This window comes from Aegilops tauschii, chromosome 1 (assembly GCF_002575655.3).
Source record: "Aegilops tauschii subsp. strangulata cultivar AL8/78 chromosome 1, Aet v6.0, whole genome shotgun sequence".
NCBI classification, from domain to species: Eukaryota; Viridiplantae; Streptophyta; class Magnoliopsida; order Poales; family Poaceae; genus Aegilops; species Aegilops tauschii.
This window is the reverse complement of record NC_053035.3, coordinates 379,521,785-379,536,990: the sequence shown is the minus strand read 5'-3', so window position 1 is coordinate 379,536,990 and position 15,206 is coordinate 379,521,785. Positions and strand designations below refer to the sequence as shown.

At 54.4% G+C, this 15,206-nt stretch overlaps 1 pseudogene; it reads left to right on the top strand.

Moving 5' to 3' along the window:
- The first annotated feature begins 333 nt into the window (after nt 1–333).
- LOC109753149 (cysteine-rich receptor-like protein kinase 15) lies at nt 334–11,290 on the top strand (annotated as a pseudogene).
- Nucleotides 11,291–15,206: the final 3,916 nt, after the last annotated feature.

Below are 15,206 nucleotides of genomic sequence, written 5' to 3'. Positions count from 1 at the left end.
ATCACAAAAAACCACCAACTCTAAAGCAAGTGAGTAACAGATTGCACTAAACGAGCTGCAAGCCGCAACTAATAGGAAAACTTACAGGGCTGGCCCACCTGTCGGGACCACTTGGCATATCTACATGGACAATATGCTGATGTGGCCAAGGGTCCCACATGGCAGCCCCACGCCTCTTACATCTCTCTTCCCCTCCCTCTCTCCCCCTTTGACTCCGGCCCTGCCCCGACGGTGACAGCCCCGACTCCTGGTTCCCGACCAGGTAGGCATGCGAGGTCAACGGTGAGCAGCGCCGCTTCAGCTCCGGCGAGCGCTCCTCCTGTCGAGGTAGCCATGCCAGCGGCGCACGAGCTCGGCGAGCTGTGCCCGGAGCCCGAGCTGGCGAGCAGCGTCGCTCCAGCTCCGGCGAGTGTCCCTCCCGTCGAGGTAGCCATGCCGGCGGCGCACGTGCCCGGAGCCCGAGCTGCCAGAGGTAGTCCTGCCGCGACGCCGCCCAATTTGTTCCTGTCGTCTGGATCCCGCGCACGCACGGGGTGGTCCCGGTGCCCACAGCCGAGATCCGGCTATAGCCACCGGGATCCGCCGTCAGGCCCTCACGGCGGCTCCTCCCTTTCCTCCAGCCGCCTCCCATCAACGCGCTCGCCCAACGGGAGAAGGCCGGGTCGGCTGCCCGTGTCCCAGCGAGTGAAGGCCGGGCCGAGTGCGCGTGCCCCAGCGGGAGCACCAGAGCCATGGCCGTACGTGAGATGCACCACCGCAGCCCGCCGCTTCCGCTGGAGCTCCATGGCTGCACCTGAGGAGGACGGGGAAGGAAGAGGATGGGGAAGAAGAAGAGAGGGAAAAGGAGGTGGGTGGATGACATGTGGGACCCACGTTCCACCTCAGCAAAGTGTACACATAGACATGCCATGTTGGACCGACAAGTAGGTCCCACTAGTCAGTTTTGCTGTTTGTGCGAGCTAATCTGTGAATCGGTGTGATTTGTTACTCACTTGCCTCAGAGTTGGTGGTTTTTTGTGATTTTTGGCAAAAGCGGTAGTTTTGCAGTACCCTAGCCACAAATGTGGTGGCTTTGAGCAATTTACTCTCCCCAATGCAATGCAGAGTCCTTTTGACATCTCTCCATATGCCATGCATCTTCTCTTCCAGTCCCATGCACCAACTTGCAAATTGCCTTCTTCCCTTTGGCAGTTGACACGAAGCCAACAATGGTGCCCTCCCCACGAGCCATGCGTAGCCTGAGACCCCTGTACTATCTCCTCCTCCTTATCGGCGCAGCCATTGCCGCCGCGGACCCCTGGTCCACCGACTGCCCGGGCGACGCAAACTACACCCGCGGCGGCGTCTTCGAGGCCAACCTCGACGCCCTCCTCTCCTTCCTCCCCGCCTCCGCGTCGGCCGCGTCCGGATTCGCTGAAAAAGCCACCGGCGTAGCGCCCGACGAGGCGTACGGGCTAGCACAGTGCCGCGCCGACGTGAGCGCATCCGAGTGCCGCGCGTGCCTCAACGCCTCTGTGCGGGACGTGGCCACCAAGTGCCCCAGCCAGAAAAAGTCCACGCTCTCCTACTACACCTGCCTCCTGCGCCACTCGAACGTGAGCTTCTTCGGCGTCGCCGACATGTCGTGGCAGCCCCACTTATGCAACCGAGACAACGCGACGCAGCCCGAGCTGTTCAAGATGCAGCTGGGCGCGCTGATGAACAACCTCAGCAGTAGGGCGGCGTCGTCCCCGCGACTGTTCGCGGCCGACACAGTCGACTTGACGCCCTTCACGAAGATCTACGGCATGTCCCAGTGCACGCGCGACCTCGCCGGCGACGACTGCAACCGCTGCCTCTCCGTAGCCGTCTCGTATATCCCGAAATTTTGCGACGGGAGGGAGGGAGGACGGGTCGACACCCGGAGCTGCTCCATCCGGTACGAGTTGTACCGTTTCTACAACGCCCAGGCCGCCGAGGCGGCGATGTCCCCGCTGCCACCGCCGCCTCCAGCAGTAAACGGCAGCGATCAGTCCGGCCCTACAGGACGCGCCGGTGAGTCAATGTCCCCGTCAACTTTGTTGTCGGTACGCTCACGCGTTTCTAGCTGGCTGACACTTGAGGCCATACAGCTTTCTTGTTTTGAAATTGTCGTGTCAATCTTGCGTCTTTGATTAGACATTGCTTTTGGTGATAAAAGTGGCGGGTTGAAAGTTCAGACAGCGACTGAACTATTCTGAATTTCCCGTGACTGAGAGTGGTGACGACGAATCTTTGTTGTGGGTGCAGGAAACGACGACGCCACGGCCAAGATAGCTCTGTTCGTCTCCATTCCTGTTGCTGTCGTGCTGTTGGTACTGTTGACGGTTGCTTTGTACCTCTGCAAAAGGAAGAACAAGTAACCACACGAACATGTGCAGATATCCAACTCCGGTGAGTGCTTCTTGGTCGATTATATAGCAAAAAACTCTCCAAATAAGAAGAGCAGCCAGCCTTAAATTTTTTTTAGAACGAAGACACAGGGAGCATCCGGCTTTAAATTAATAAAGCCCACCAACAGGCAGCATCCAACAAGTTCAACGCAGTACTACAGCATAAGAGAATAGAAAGGCCGTAGCCAAAGTACGGTACATGCAACCAGCCTGAGCCTGATAAAGATAGAGAAGAAACTACAGCTCCCAAGCAACCAGTCCAAAATAACACAGCTAGCAGGATCCTAGTGATGGGCTTCAATCTGAATCATGCGGATCCGCTCCATGGCCTCCGTCATCCGGTCTGCATCACGCCGTTTCCCCAACGGTGTCCATGTATGGAGAAACAAGTGACATTTGAAGATAATGTCAGCAGGGTGAGTAGGACACTTGTGTTCAATAGTCATCTTATTTCGAGTGGTCCATAAGGCCCAGCACAGCGCCCCTACGCATCTCCATAGAACCCGCGCAAAACCACCCCTATGAGCGAGAAGGATCCCACGAAGGTCCAAAGCTGATTGCGGGTTCCAATTCTGCGCAAACGCCTCGCGAACGGCGCTCCAAGCAAATCGGGCAAGGTGGCATTTGAAGAAGATGTGGTTAGCATCTTCGTGCGCCCCACACAGCGCACAAGTCCCATCAGAAGGGCCGTGCCTTATAGCGATGTTGTTAGAGGAGGGGAGGCGGTCATGAAACATTTGCCAAAGAAAAACTTTGATCTTCAGTGGAATAGACGCTTTCCTAGCCCCCCTAGCTATGTCCAGGGTCGGTCCCTCAGTCAGCTTGTTGTATAAAGACTGAACTGTAAACTTCCCGGAGCTCGAAACGGACCACGAGACCGTGTCGGCCTCGGAGCAAAGAACCACCCCATCCAAAGCAGTTAGGAGCCCGTCCCAACATGCCCATTCGTGGACGAGGAGTGTTCTTTTGAAAGAAATGGCGGGAGGATTTGTTCTAAGCGCATCGGCCACAAGAATGTCAACGTTAGTGGCTAATTGGTAGATGACAGAATGGCTGCGCCAAAGAGGTTCCGCACCGAGCCAATGGTCGAGCCAGAACCTCGTGGAGGTGCCATTATTAACGCAGAACTTGGCTCCTAAGGTGAAGGCAAGCATAACAGCCTGGATCACGTTCCAAAAAGGCGATCCCTTAGCCTTAGAGGTGAGGAAATTCCCATCAGGAAAGTATTTAGCACGTAGGATATCCTCCCAAAGCCCTTGTTTGTTCTGGGAAAGTTTCCAAATCCACTTGGTGAGGAGCGCAACATTCATGAGTTTGGTGTTTAGGATCCCTAGGCCACCAAATTTCTTGGGGCGGCACAACGCCGCCCACTTGATCAGGTGGTATTTCTTTTTTGTCCCAGTTCCTTCCCAAAAGAACTTGGAACGAGGAGTGTCGAGCTTGGCGTGAACCCCGTCGGCCAGCAAGAACATGCCCATAGTAAACATGGGTAAAGAGGACAGACTAGTGTTTGTCAAAATCAGCCTGGCAGCTGAAGATAGAAACCTGCAGTGCCAAGGGCTAACCCAGTTCGCCACCTTGCCGTACAAAGGTTCTCACTCTAGAATCGAAATGTGTTTATCCGAGATGGGGAGACCCAAGTACTTAATTGGGAAGCTCCCTAGCTTGCAGTTGAGCAGGTTGGCAATACGGGTGGCAAGGGGAGAGTCCATCCCAATGGCTATCACCTCACTCTTTAGAAAGTTGATCTTCAGGCCTGAGATGATCTCGAAAGCGAGGAGGATGAGCTTAATCGAGGCTACACTATGGTCATCAGGCTCGAAGAGCAACAGAGTGTCGTCCGCATATTGGAGGTGTGTGATCCCTCCGGGATGAGGTGAGGCACCACACCACGAATGTGGCCGGTGCCCTTAGCCTTGTTCACCATGGCCGAAAGGGCGTCCGCAACAAAGTTAAAGATCAAAGGCGAGGAAGGATCTCCCTGCCTGAGACCTCGTTTGTTGCGGAAGAAGTTCCCAACTTCTCCGTTGATCGACACCTTAGTCTGGCCCCCCAAGACTATTTGCATGATACGGTGCACAAAACCTGACTCGAATCCCTTCCGAATCAGTACCTCGCGAATGAACTCCCAGTTCACTCGGTCGTAGGCTTTCTCGAAGTCAAGCTTAAGGAGCACGGCTGGCTGCCGCGTGCGTTTAAGCTCGTGGACAATATCTTGTAATACTACCGGTCCTTCGAGAATGTTGCGGCCTTTGAGGAAGCCCGACTAGCTATGATCAATCACGCGCTGCGCGATTGGGGCAAGTCTCGTCATGTAGGCCTTGGAGCAAATTTTGAACGGCACGTTAATAAGAGTAATGGGATGGTATTGCTTGATAGAATCGACCCCTTTAACTTTTGGGATGAGGCTGATGACACCGAAGTTAAGGCGCGAGATGTCTACCGTACCTAGCACAAAGCCGTTAATAATATCGTAGAAAATGTCCTTGAGCGTAGGCCAAAAGCGGCGAAAGAAAGCCATCGGCCAACCATCCGGCCCAGGTGCAGTATCAATCTTCATCGAGCCAAGCGCTTCGTCAATCTACCCCGTGGAAAAGGACAAGGCCAAGGCATCGTTCTCAGCTTGCGACACTCGTGACTCTTCCCCCCAGAAGTCAGCATGAAGGCGCAGGGACTTCTCCTCCGCTGTTCCCAACAGGTTAAGGAAGAAGCCATAGATATGGGCCGAAATCTCGGCTTGACTGACCAGCAGCCCGTGCTCAGACTGCAATCTCAAGATCGAGCACTTCCGTTTGCGACCGTTGGCGAAGGCATGAAAATAACCCGTATTCGCATCACCCTTAGTAATCCACTTGACGCCGCCCCTACGGCGCCAATATTCCTCCACTTCCCTGAGGATGGCAAGCACTTGTATTTCGAGGGCGTAACGGTTAGCCCACTCCGCTTCCGAAAAGATTCTGGAGTCAGCTTGCACGTCTAGGGCTTTAATTTCCTCAATAATAGCTTCCCTTGTGCGTTTAGCTTCACTCCCGTGATTTGCACCCCACCCTCGGAGGAAACCACGCAGCGCACTGGCCGCCGAAACCCAAGTGTCTAGAGGACCCCTGGAGCGACCAGCCACAGCCCTTGCTTGCTCCCAGCGCGCAATGAGCATGGGGCCGAAACCCTCTACCTCGAACCACCCAGTTTCAAAGTAGAAGCGTGGGCTTCGCTTGATCCTATCCTCCCAGAGGCCAAGATCAGCGGCACATGGTCCGATCCGATGCGCGTTTCAGCGACCAACGTACACATGGGGAAGATCACTTCCCAATCTGCCGTAACAAACACTCGGTCAAGAACGTTGCGCACCCGAGCAAGTTGCTTGTTAGTCCACGTATATCTAGCACCTGTCCTAGCAATTTCCCGCAATGCACAAGCCACAATGGCATTGTTAAAGAGAGAAACTCTAGGCCAGTCAATGTTGGTGTTGTTTTTATCCGCTCCCGAGCGGATAAGGTTAAAATCGCCCCCAAGAACGATGGGGATATTAGCGGCTTGCTTGGCCCCGACCAAGTCTTGGATTTCACCCAAGAAATCTACCGCGCGCGAGTGGTCTGCCGGGCCGTAAACACAAACAATCACCCAGGAAGCCATAGAAACCCTATGCTTGATCGTAATAGAAACGAAAAACGAGCCCACGTCCCAACTTACAACATCACACACATCAGAATTACATCCCATAAGAAGACCGCCCGAATGGCCACAGGAGGGAACCCAGCCCCACACGAAACGATGAAGGGGGTCGTATGCCGCAAGGTCTCGTTAAGAAAAATCAGCTTTGATCGTTTCTTGAAGCACCACTACGTCAATCCTTTCCCGAGCAATATACTCTTTAAGTTGCGTGCGGCGACCCGAGTGCCCGCAACCCCGAATGTTCCAGAATAAGTATCGCATCAAATAATACGATTGCGGAGGCGAACCCCTCTGGAGGTCACCGGTTTTGCCACACGTTTTTTAGCCGGGGCGCTGCGTCAACCTCCCTGGTTTCAGCAGCCCCCTCCGACAAGACTAACGGGATGGAGTTGGCCACAATCCCTGAAGATCCAGGGACTGACAGCGTCGTGGCGTTGGCCTCCCTGGCCTTGGCCACTGCAGCTGCTTCAGCCAGAGCCGCTTGGGCATCCTCGCGAGCGCGAATAAGGGAAACAAGCTCACCACGCTCCGCACCTATCGCAAAACCGCTGTCGTCTGGGATAGAAACAAGTTGCGGATCTGTAAACGCGTTCAGAATCTTAAAGGAGGGAGGGGGTTACCTGAAGTCTCAAGATTCTTGTCCGCCAGGCAGAGCTGCGCACTCTCCAGGGAAGACAGGTCACCCGGCGCCGCCTTGGCTCGAGCACTTGGAGCACGTTGAGAGACCGGGGTGGCCCGGGAGCGCATTGCCTTGGTCGACGCGCCCGCAGCACCCAGCGCAGCCTGCAGATCCACGCACGTCGGCGCCACAGGCGAAGGGAGGGACATCACAGCTTGGTTGGCCGATGGCTTCCGCCCGGCCGTCTTCTTGGGTGCCCGCCCGGAGCCCCCCGAGCTGCGGCGGCTTGACAGCGGGGTGCGAATGGAAGGTTCATTGAGCACCACGCCCGTGTCAGAGCCCAGCAGACTGGGGGAGGCCGGGGCAACCGCAGAAACATCACGACCAGCGGCAGGCAGCGCCGACGTACCAACCTGATTGAAAACCCCCACCAGAGCGCGGGACGGAGGCGGACTGCTCCCAGCCGTGTCCGAAATCGCAAGCGACCCAGGCTCCGCGCCCTCCTTCCCCGCGTCGAGCGCTAGCTCTTTGATGCCCAGTTGATTCCAAGTCTCCGTGTTGATCGACGTGTCCGACATACTGTCCTCAGGCTCATCCTCATGGCAGGCCATGTCCACATCCATAGAACGGCCACCGCTGCCAATGTTCTGCCCTCCCTGGGCCCCGGGATCAGTCTGCTGCTGCCCAGCCGTCCCCCTGGTCCCCGAACCAGGCGGGCCAGCACTCTTGTCGCCCGGGTGGGAGGGTGCGTTGCCAGAGCCAGACGCCGCTGGCCCGTCTCCAGGGCGCTTCGGGAGCCTCTCCACCTCAACCTTGATATCGAATCCCTCATGGTTAAACCAAACTTGCACGAAACCGTTCATCTTGTCAGAGGCTTTGCATCCAAACTTCATCCTCACCGGTCCCACCCGGATGAGGGAGAGCTCATCCACCATGATAGGTCTTCCCAGCATCTTGAGCCCCTCCATCAGACGATCAACACGACGGTGCTTCTTGGGAATGCCATGAAGGCGGAGCCACACCTCCAGCATGGAGAGGGGCACAACCGTCTCATGGATCGAGTCATGCACCAGCACCGTAATGTCATTGATGGAGAGGAAGAGCTTACCACTTGATTTGGCCATATGCAGCAGATCCGCAGAAGGGAAAACCACCGCGAAGTCATTGTCACCGACCTGCGCAATCTGCCAGTCCCAGTCGCCAACCACCATGTGCTTCAGCTCCTGCTTGAGCGTACGCAGCGAGAGCCTCCCTGGCTCCGCTGACTGGATGGCTCCATTAGCAACCTTAAGGTCCTCACCCTCCGCCACCTCTTCTTCTTCGAATTCCAAGAAAAAGAACCTTTCGCCGGGAATAGCACTGCCCATGATCTGGAGGTGCATCTGCTTGCCCCTCGATGGGCTATAAGCCGAGGCATGGCCCTCCTGCTTGCAGATCACGCAGAGGGGGGGGGGGAGGTGCACTTGGCCTGAAAATGCCCGGTGCGGCCGCACTTGAAGGACTCCCCGCCCTCTTCCTCAACCGGAATGGGCTCGTCCGCCGACCCCCGTGGCGCCTCTGGCAAGGCCACCGCTAACGGGACAGCCGACGCCGGCAGCTTTTTGGCCAACGGATCCCCATGGCCCCCGCCGCAAAGGGGGTGCTCCTGCGGCTTACGCTCCAGCTCGCGCCTCCGCGCCCCTTGCTTGCGCTTCTTCTTCCTCTCTTGCTGACCCCACCAAGGTGGAGGAGGACCCCAATCCCCCTCGCGCCCGTGGGATCCAGATCCAGAGCCTTGACCTTGGTAGCCACCGTAGCCACGGCCGAAACCACCGTCTTGACCATGCTCGAAACTGCCGACGCCGTCAACACGCCCCGCCGCCTTGGCCCTCTGGCCGCGCTTTGCCTGCTCCCGCAGGGCCTTCTCACGCCGCCGCTCCTCCTCGGAGATCGGAGGCTCCATCGGCCGCTTGTCCGCGCGCCTATCGCCCATGACCGTGACCTCGGCGAAGGACAGGGTGAGAAGGGGAGGAGGAGGGATGGGGGAGAGAGATCTGGCGGAGAGACGGCGGCGCCGCACCTCACTGGGACGAGCCGGAAACCCTAGTGAGGGGTTGCGGAGTCCCCTGCGCAACCATAAATGGCGCCGCATACCGGGCTCATGGGCCCCTCCCGGGGCAGGCTGAGCGGCACGGGGACTGACTGGGCCGGGCCCATCGCAGGATCCCAAAAGCCCCTCCGCAGCCGCCGAGGGCCCCACGCCAGGAGGCACGAGGGCCTCAGGACGGGGCGGGGCCGACCCAGGCCCAATGGCCGCCACCAGGGCCAAAGGATGGGAGACGCACGTCATTGCCAACCCTAGCGCGTCGGCCGTCTCTGCCACCCGCTCCGCCTCCGCCGCCAACGACGCCGGCGAGGGCAAGGCAGGGAGTGCGGGCCACTCCTCAGGCGCTGCCGGAGCCGCTGCGAGAGCAGAACGCGGAGGAGACACCGGGGCCGCCAGGCGGGACCCCCGCGCGGCCGGATCCAAGGGCGACGAAGGACTCCAGCAGCGCACCGCCGTCGCCCGTGAACCACCACCGCCCGGAGCAAAGCGACGACGACGGTCTCCCCGACAGGCACCGCCTTGCGCCGTCGTCAAAACGAAATCGTCCAGCGTCGCCCCCTCCGAAGGAGGAGCCAAACGCGGTGAGGTGATCCCATCCTCCTCATCGGACGCATCCTCCGCCAAGGCCCGGAACCGGCCACCGCAGGCCGAACGCCCCGACCCAGGGAGGCGCACTGGGGCAGGGCACGCCGGGACGCCATTGGGGCCCCGCCGCACCTGCACCCACGCCTCAACCGCACCAAGATCGCCGGGGTGAGCGAGGACGCCGCCCGCGTCGCCCAGAGTCGCCCCTAACGGCTCGCACGATTTGAAACACATCCTCCCTCCAATGAATGAATGAAGCCATCTCCAGCCAGGCTTAATTATCATCTATTGTTTGTCTTTGTGAGCAGACAGTGAGGATGGAACAGACATGGGAACCTCAGAGTCTCTGCTGTACGATCTGAGCACTCTAAGAGCTGCCACCGACAATTTCTCTGAAGAAAATAAGCTCGGGGAAGGCGGGTTTGGGCCAGTCTACAAAGTAGTAACACTGAACTTGGAACATGAGCAAATAATTTTCCGTTCCTGAGCTTAACAATCGACCTGGTGTGCTTCAGGGCACAATGCAGGATGGGCAGGATATCGCGGTGAAGAGGTTGTCAAAAACCTCCCAGCAAGGGCAAGTGGAGCTGAAGAACGAGGTTGTGCTTGTGGCGAAACTTAAATACAAGAATCTTGTCCGCTTGCTCGGCTGCTGCATCCAGGAGGACGAGAAGCTCCTCGTTTACGAGTACCTCTGCAACAAAAGCCTCGACAAGATTATATTCGGTTGGTACCTAATTCTTCAGATTTCCAAACAGTTATATATATGCAATTAAGTGACATTCAGTTTCCAGTCATCGCATACGTACGAGTAACATACTACCTCTGTTTCAAAATAGATGACTCAACTTTGTACTAACTTTACGTGTTTACGTACTGAAACCGTGAAACATACTACTTCCTCGGAGGTAGTAGATACTTAAAATGGGATTTCACATGTGCGGCCGTGCGGGCGTGCAGATCCTGCGAGGCGGCAGGAGCTTACGTGGGAACAGAGGTACAGGATCATGCAGGGGATCGGGCGAGGTCTTCTTTACCTCCACGAAGATTCAAGGCTGACCATCATTCACCGGGACCTCAAGGCGAGCAACATCCTGCTAGACCCCGACATGACTCCCAAGATCTCCGACTTCGGCCTCGCCAAGCTGTTCAGCGTGGACGCCAGCTTCGGGAACACCAGCCACATCGCCGGAACCTAGTGAGTTCGTTATACCGATCGAACTGCAATAAGTAATTCATGGTGGTGTACGTGAACCGAGCTGGCTAACAATGCATGTGGTGTACGTCTTGAAATGCAGTGGCTACATGGCGCCGGAGTACGCCCTGCACGGCATCTTCTCGGCCAAGTCGGACGTGTACAGCTACGGCGTCCTTGTACTGGAGATCATCGCGGGTCGCCGCAACAATTTCAGCCAATATCCGGGAACTAATGGCGAAGATCTTCTGACCACGGTACGGGTGTGACCTTGCTCATGACGGATCAGTCAATGTAACTGGCTAATTATGCCGCTGCGTGTACAGGTCTGGAGGCATTGGAGCCGTGGGAGCGTGTCGGGGTTGCTCGACGGCTGCTCGGCCGACGGGCTCCAGCCGTCGGAGATGTTGCGGTGCGTCCACGTGGGACTGCTCTGCGTCCAGGAGGACGCGCACCTCCGGCCAGGCATGGCGGCGGTCGTCGTCATGCTCAACAGCCGCTCGATTACGCTCCCTGTGCCGACGCCGCCGGCCTACGTCGTTTCGGGCCGCGCGGGTGCGTTGGGGAGGAGCACGACGCCTGAGGCACAGGCTCCGGTGGGAGCTGTTCGTGGGCCATATGTCAACGACCCCTCTGTTTCTGACATGGAGCCCCGGTGTATAGACGGACGGGAATGGGACTGGAAAATAAGGCATCGTCGTCCAAATTTGAGCAGCCTGTAGGCTTAAAAAAATGCATTTGCGCAAAAAGAAATTGTATTTCATTTGTTTACCAATTAATCTAGGTGTTTGTGTTAACAAGTCAGTTTAATTTCGCAACACAAATGCTATTGTCAGTTGACTAAATAATTCGTCTTGCAATTTTACTAAATCTCATCCGACTTAGACCTAGTTATGTCTCAGTAATTGCTATATTCGTAAGATATTACATTAAGATCGGTGCAAATTTTTCTTTTATTTTTTTCTTTCTTACATCTTATCTCACTTGACCAAGACTTGTTTAAATCTCAAACGAGTAGCACAAGATCCAACCCTAAGCCGCACCGCCGCCGCCGCTCCAAGACCCAGCCCCCCCCCCCCCCCCCCCCCGCGTCGCCGCCGTCGGAGGGGACGCCGGCGAAGCTCGCGTGTGCCCAGGGAAGGTGGCGGCGGGGCGCTCCTGTCTCGTTGTGGCGTTGCGGCGTGGGGGCCTTGGGTGCGGGCGAGCTCCAACCCGGCGTCTTTCGACGTTCCTCCTGGTATGCCGTTGTGCCATCTCCAGCCAACCCTTCCGTGGCGGCGCCTCCCTCCTCCTGCCCTCCTGGCTACATGCGCGATTTCGGGCGGCTGTCCTGGCCTTGGGGGCCACGACGGAGTGCTCCCGCGTGCGTCGGCGCGTCTTGCCGCTGTTCCATGAGGCGCTGGCCGTTGTTGTGCGCCCTAGCCGCTGCTTTAGTGCACCCGCTAGTCCGTGTGATGGGGCTGCAGGTGGGCCTGATCCGGGCCTACAACCATTATGCTAGGTGGTGGCGCAAATCTTGCGGGCTCCGACGACGTGTCGTGCACACAGTGGATGCTGTCGTCGCTACTCTAGTCTCGGTGGGCGTGGACCTGCGTTCTCCGGCGTCCATGTCTCATTAGCGTTCTCCCGTAGCGGCTTCAACTCCGGTGCTAAAAAAGTTGTGTCCTTTCCAGCTATCTTGGCTCGCCGGTGTCTTGGCGGCTCCGGCATCGTCCGTCCAGGTCCTGGCTCCCTGACTCTTTGGGTGCCCTCACATCCCGTGTGCTGGCTCTCTACACCTTGTCATCGCCTCCCCAACCACGACCGACACCCCTTCTTCGCCTCTCCATCGCCAGGTCCAATGCTTATGCATCTCGTGGCGCTCGTTGCCACCCCTCGGCGGCGGACGCAGGTCCTGTGCAACGGCTTTGGGATTGTTCGGACATAGGCCGGGGAGAAATGCCTGCTCGGCTTGCCGATGCTGGCACGGACGACACATGTGAGTGACATCCCCTTGCTGCAGGCGCTGCCATGGTCTTTCTTCGTGCCAACTTCGTGAGCCGGGGGAAACCCCAGGTCTGGTTCTCGAATCGATGGCGGTGACATCACGATGTCGTTTCCCTTCATGAACACGTCGTCTTGGTTGCTCGTGTCATGCACTGTGAATGATTATGAGATATGGGACATCGCTTCGGTTCAGGTCATCCTTTGCTAGGGTGGTTTTGCGCTATGTTGTATCTTTTGTTTGGGCCGATCATTGATACGTCTCCAATGTATCTATAATTTATGAAGTATTCATGCCATGTTTGCAACAATTTTATATGGTCTTGGTATGATTTTATAAGAACTATCCCGGACTAACGCTGTTTTCAGGAGAACTACCGTGGTGTCGTTTTTGTGCAGAAATAGAAGTTCTCGGAATGGGCTGAAAATTTACGGTGATTATTTATGGACCAAAAGAGACCCCCGAAGCATGGGAGCTGGACCAGAAGAGTCCCGAGGAGCCCACAATCCCTCAAGGCGCGCCCCCTGGCTTGTGGACTCCTCAGGAACCCTCCTGACTTGGTTCCGACGCCAAAAATTCCTATAAATATAGAAACCTCCAGAAATAAACCTAGATCGGAAGTTCCGCCGCCGCAAGCCTCTGTAGCCACGAAAAACCAATCGGGAGCCCGTTTCGGCACCCTGCCGAAGGTGGAACCATCACCGGAGGCCATCTTCATCATCCCAGCGGTCTCCATGACGAGGAGGGAGTAGTTCACCCTCGGGGCTGAGGGTATGTACTAGTAGCGATGTGTTTGATCTCTCTCTCTCTCTCGTGTTCTTGATTTGGCACGATCTTGATGTACCGCGAGCTTTGTTACTATAGTTGGATCTTATGGTGTTCTTCCCCCTCTACCTTCTTGTGATGAATTGAGTCTTGCTCTTTGAGGTTTCGTTATGTTGGATTGAGTATTGGATTTGAGAACACTTGATGTATGTCTTGTGATGGGATATCTATGGTGACAATGGGATGTTCTATTGATTCACTTGATGTATGTTTTGGCACTCAACTCGCGGATTCCTGAGGTGACATTGGGGTAATCTATGCATAGGGGTTGATGCACGTTTTCGTCCTACGTTCTCCGATAGAAACTTTGGAGTGATTCTTTGTTTCATGTTGAGGGATTGTCATATGATTTAATTATGTTATAATTGTTGAGAGAACTTGCACTAGTGAAAGTATGAACCCTAGGCCTTGTTTTCAAGCATTGCAATACCGTTTTCGCTCACTTTTGTTACTAGTTACCTTGCTGTTTTTATATTTTCAGATTACAATACCTTATATCTACTATTCATATTACACTTGTATCACCATCTCTTCGCCGAACTAGTGCACCTATACAATTTACCATTGTATTGGGTGTGTTGGGGGAACAAGAGACTCTTTGTTATTTGGTTGCAGGGTTGTTTGAGAGAGACCATCTTCATCCTACGCCTCCCACAGATTGATAAACCTTGGGTCATCCACTTGAGGGAAAATTGTTATTGTCTTACAAAATTCTGTGCTTGGGAGGCCCAACACGAGTCTACAAGAAGAAGGTTGTGTAGTAGACATCAAGCTCTTTTCTGGTGCCATTGCCGGGGAGGTGAGTGCTTGAAGGTATATCTTTAGATCTTGCAATTGAATCTTTTAGTTTCTTGTTTTATCACTAGTTTAGTCTATAAAAGAAAACTACAAAAAAATGGAATTGAGGTTGCCTCATATGCTTCATCTTTTTAATGTCTTTCTTGAAAATGATGGAAAGGAAAATTGTGCTCAATTGTTAGAAGAAGAATGCAATAGAATGTTTGGCACTAAATCTTTGAATGATGAGCATGATTGCAATGTTGTTAGTATGAATTATTTGAATATCCATGATGCTAATGATATGCAAAGCCACAAGCTTGGGGATGCTATGTTTGATGAAGATGATATTTTTAGTCCTCCAAGTTTTGATGATCAAATTTACTATGATGAAAGCATGCCTCCTATTTATGATGATTATATTGATGAAAGTGGGTTTGGAAGAGTGTCAACTCTAGGTATTAACTATCCCACTATTTTGGAGGGTGTTGAATCTTATAATATTTATGAAAGTGGATTTGGAGAGGTCATGACTTTATTTAGTAATGGTTCCACTATCTTGGAAGAGGTTTCAATTGATTTTGATGAGAACAAAGTTGCTACTTATGATGATTATTGTGATGACACTTATGTTATAAAAAGTAGTGATGATTATATTAATAAAACTTGTCATAATTATGATTCCCCTTTTTCTGAACATTACTCTTTTAATGTGGAAACAATTTATAGTATTGAAGTTCCTTATGATGCTCCCACTATTCCGAATGAGAAGAATTTTGCTTATGTGGAGAGTAGTAAATTTTCTATGCTTGTGGATCATGAAAATAATGCTTTATGTGATGGTTATATTGTTGAATTCGTTCATGATGCTACTAAAAATTATAATGGGAGAGGAACATACGCTTCTACATATTGCAATAATATCAAGTTTCCTCTCTATGTGTTGAAAATCTTGAATTTATGCTTGTTTTGCCTTCCTATGCTAGTTGATTCTTGCTCCTATAAATTGTTTGCTCACAAAATCCCTATGCATAGGAAGTGGGTTAGGCTTA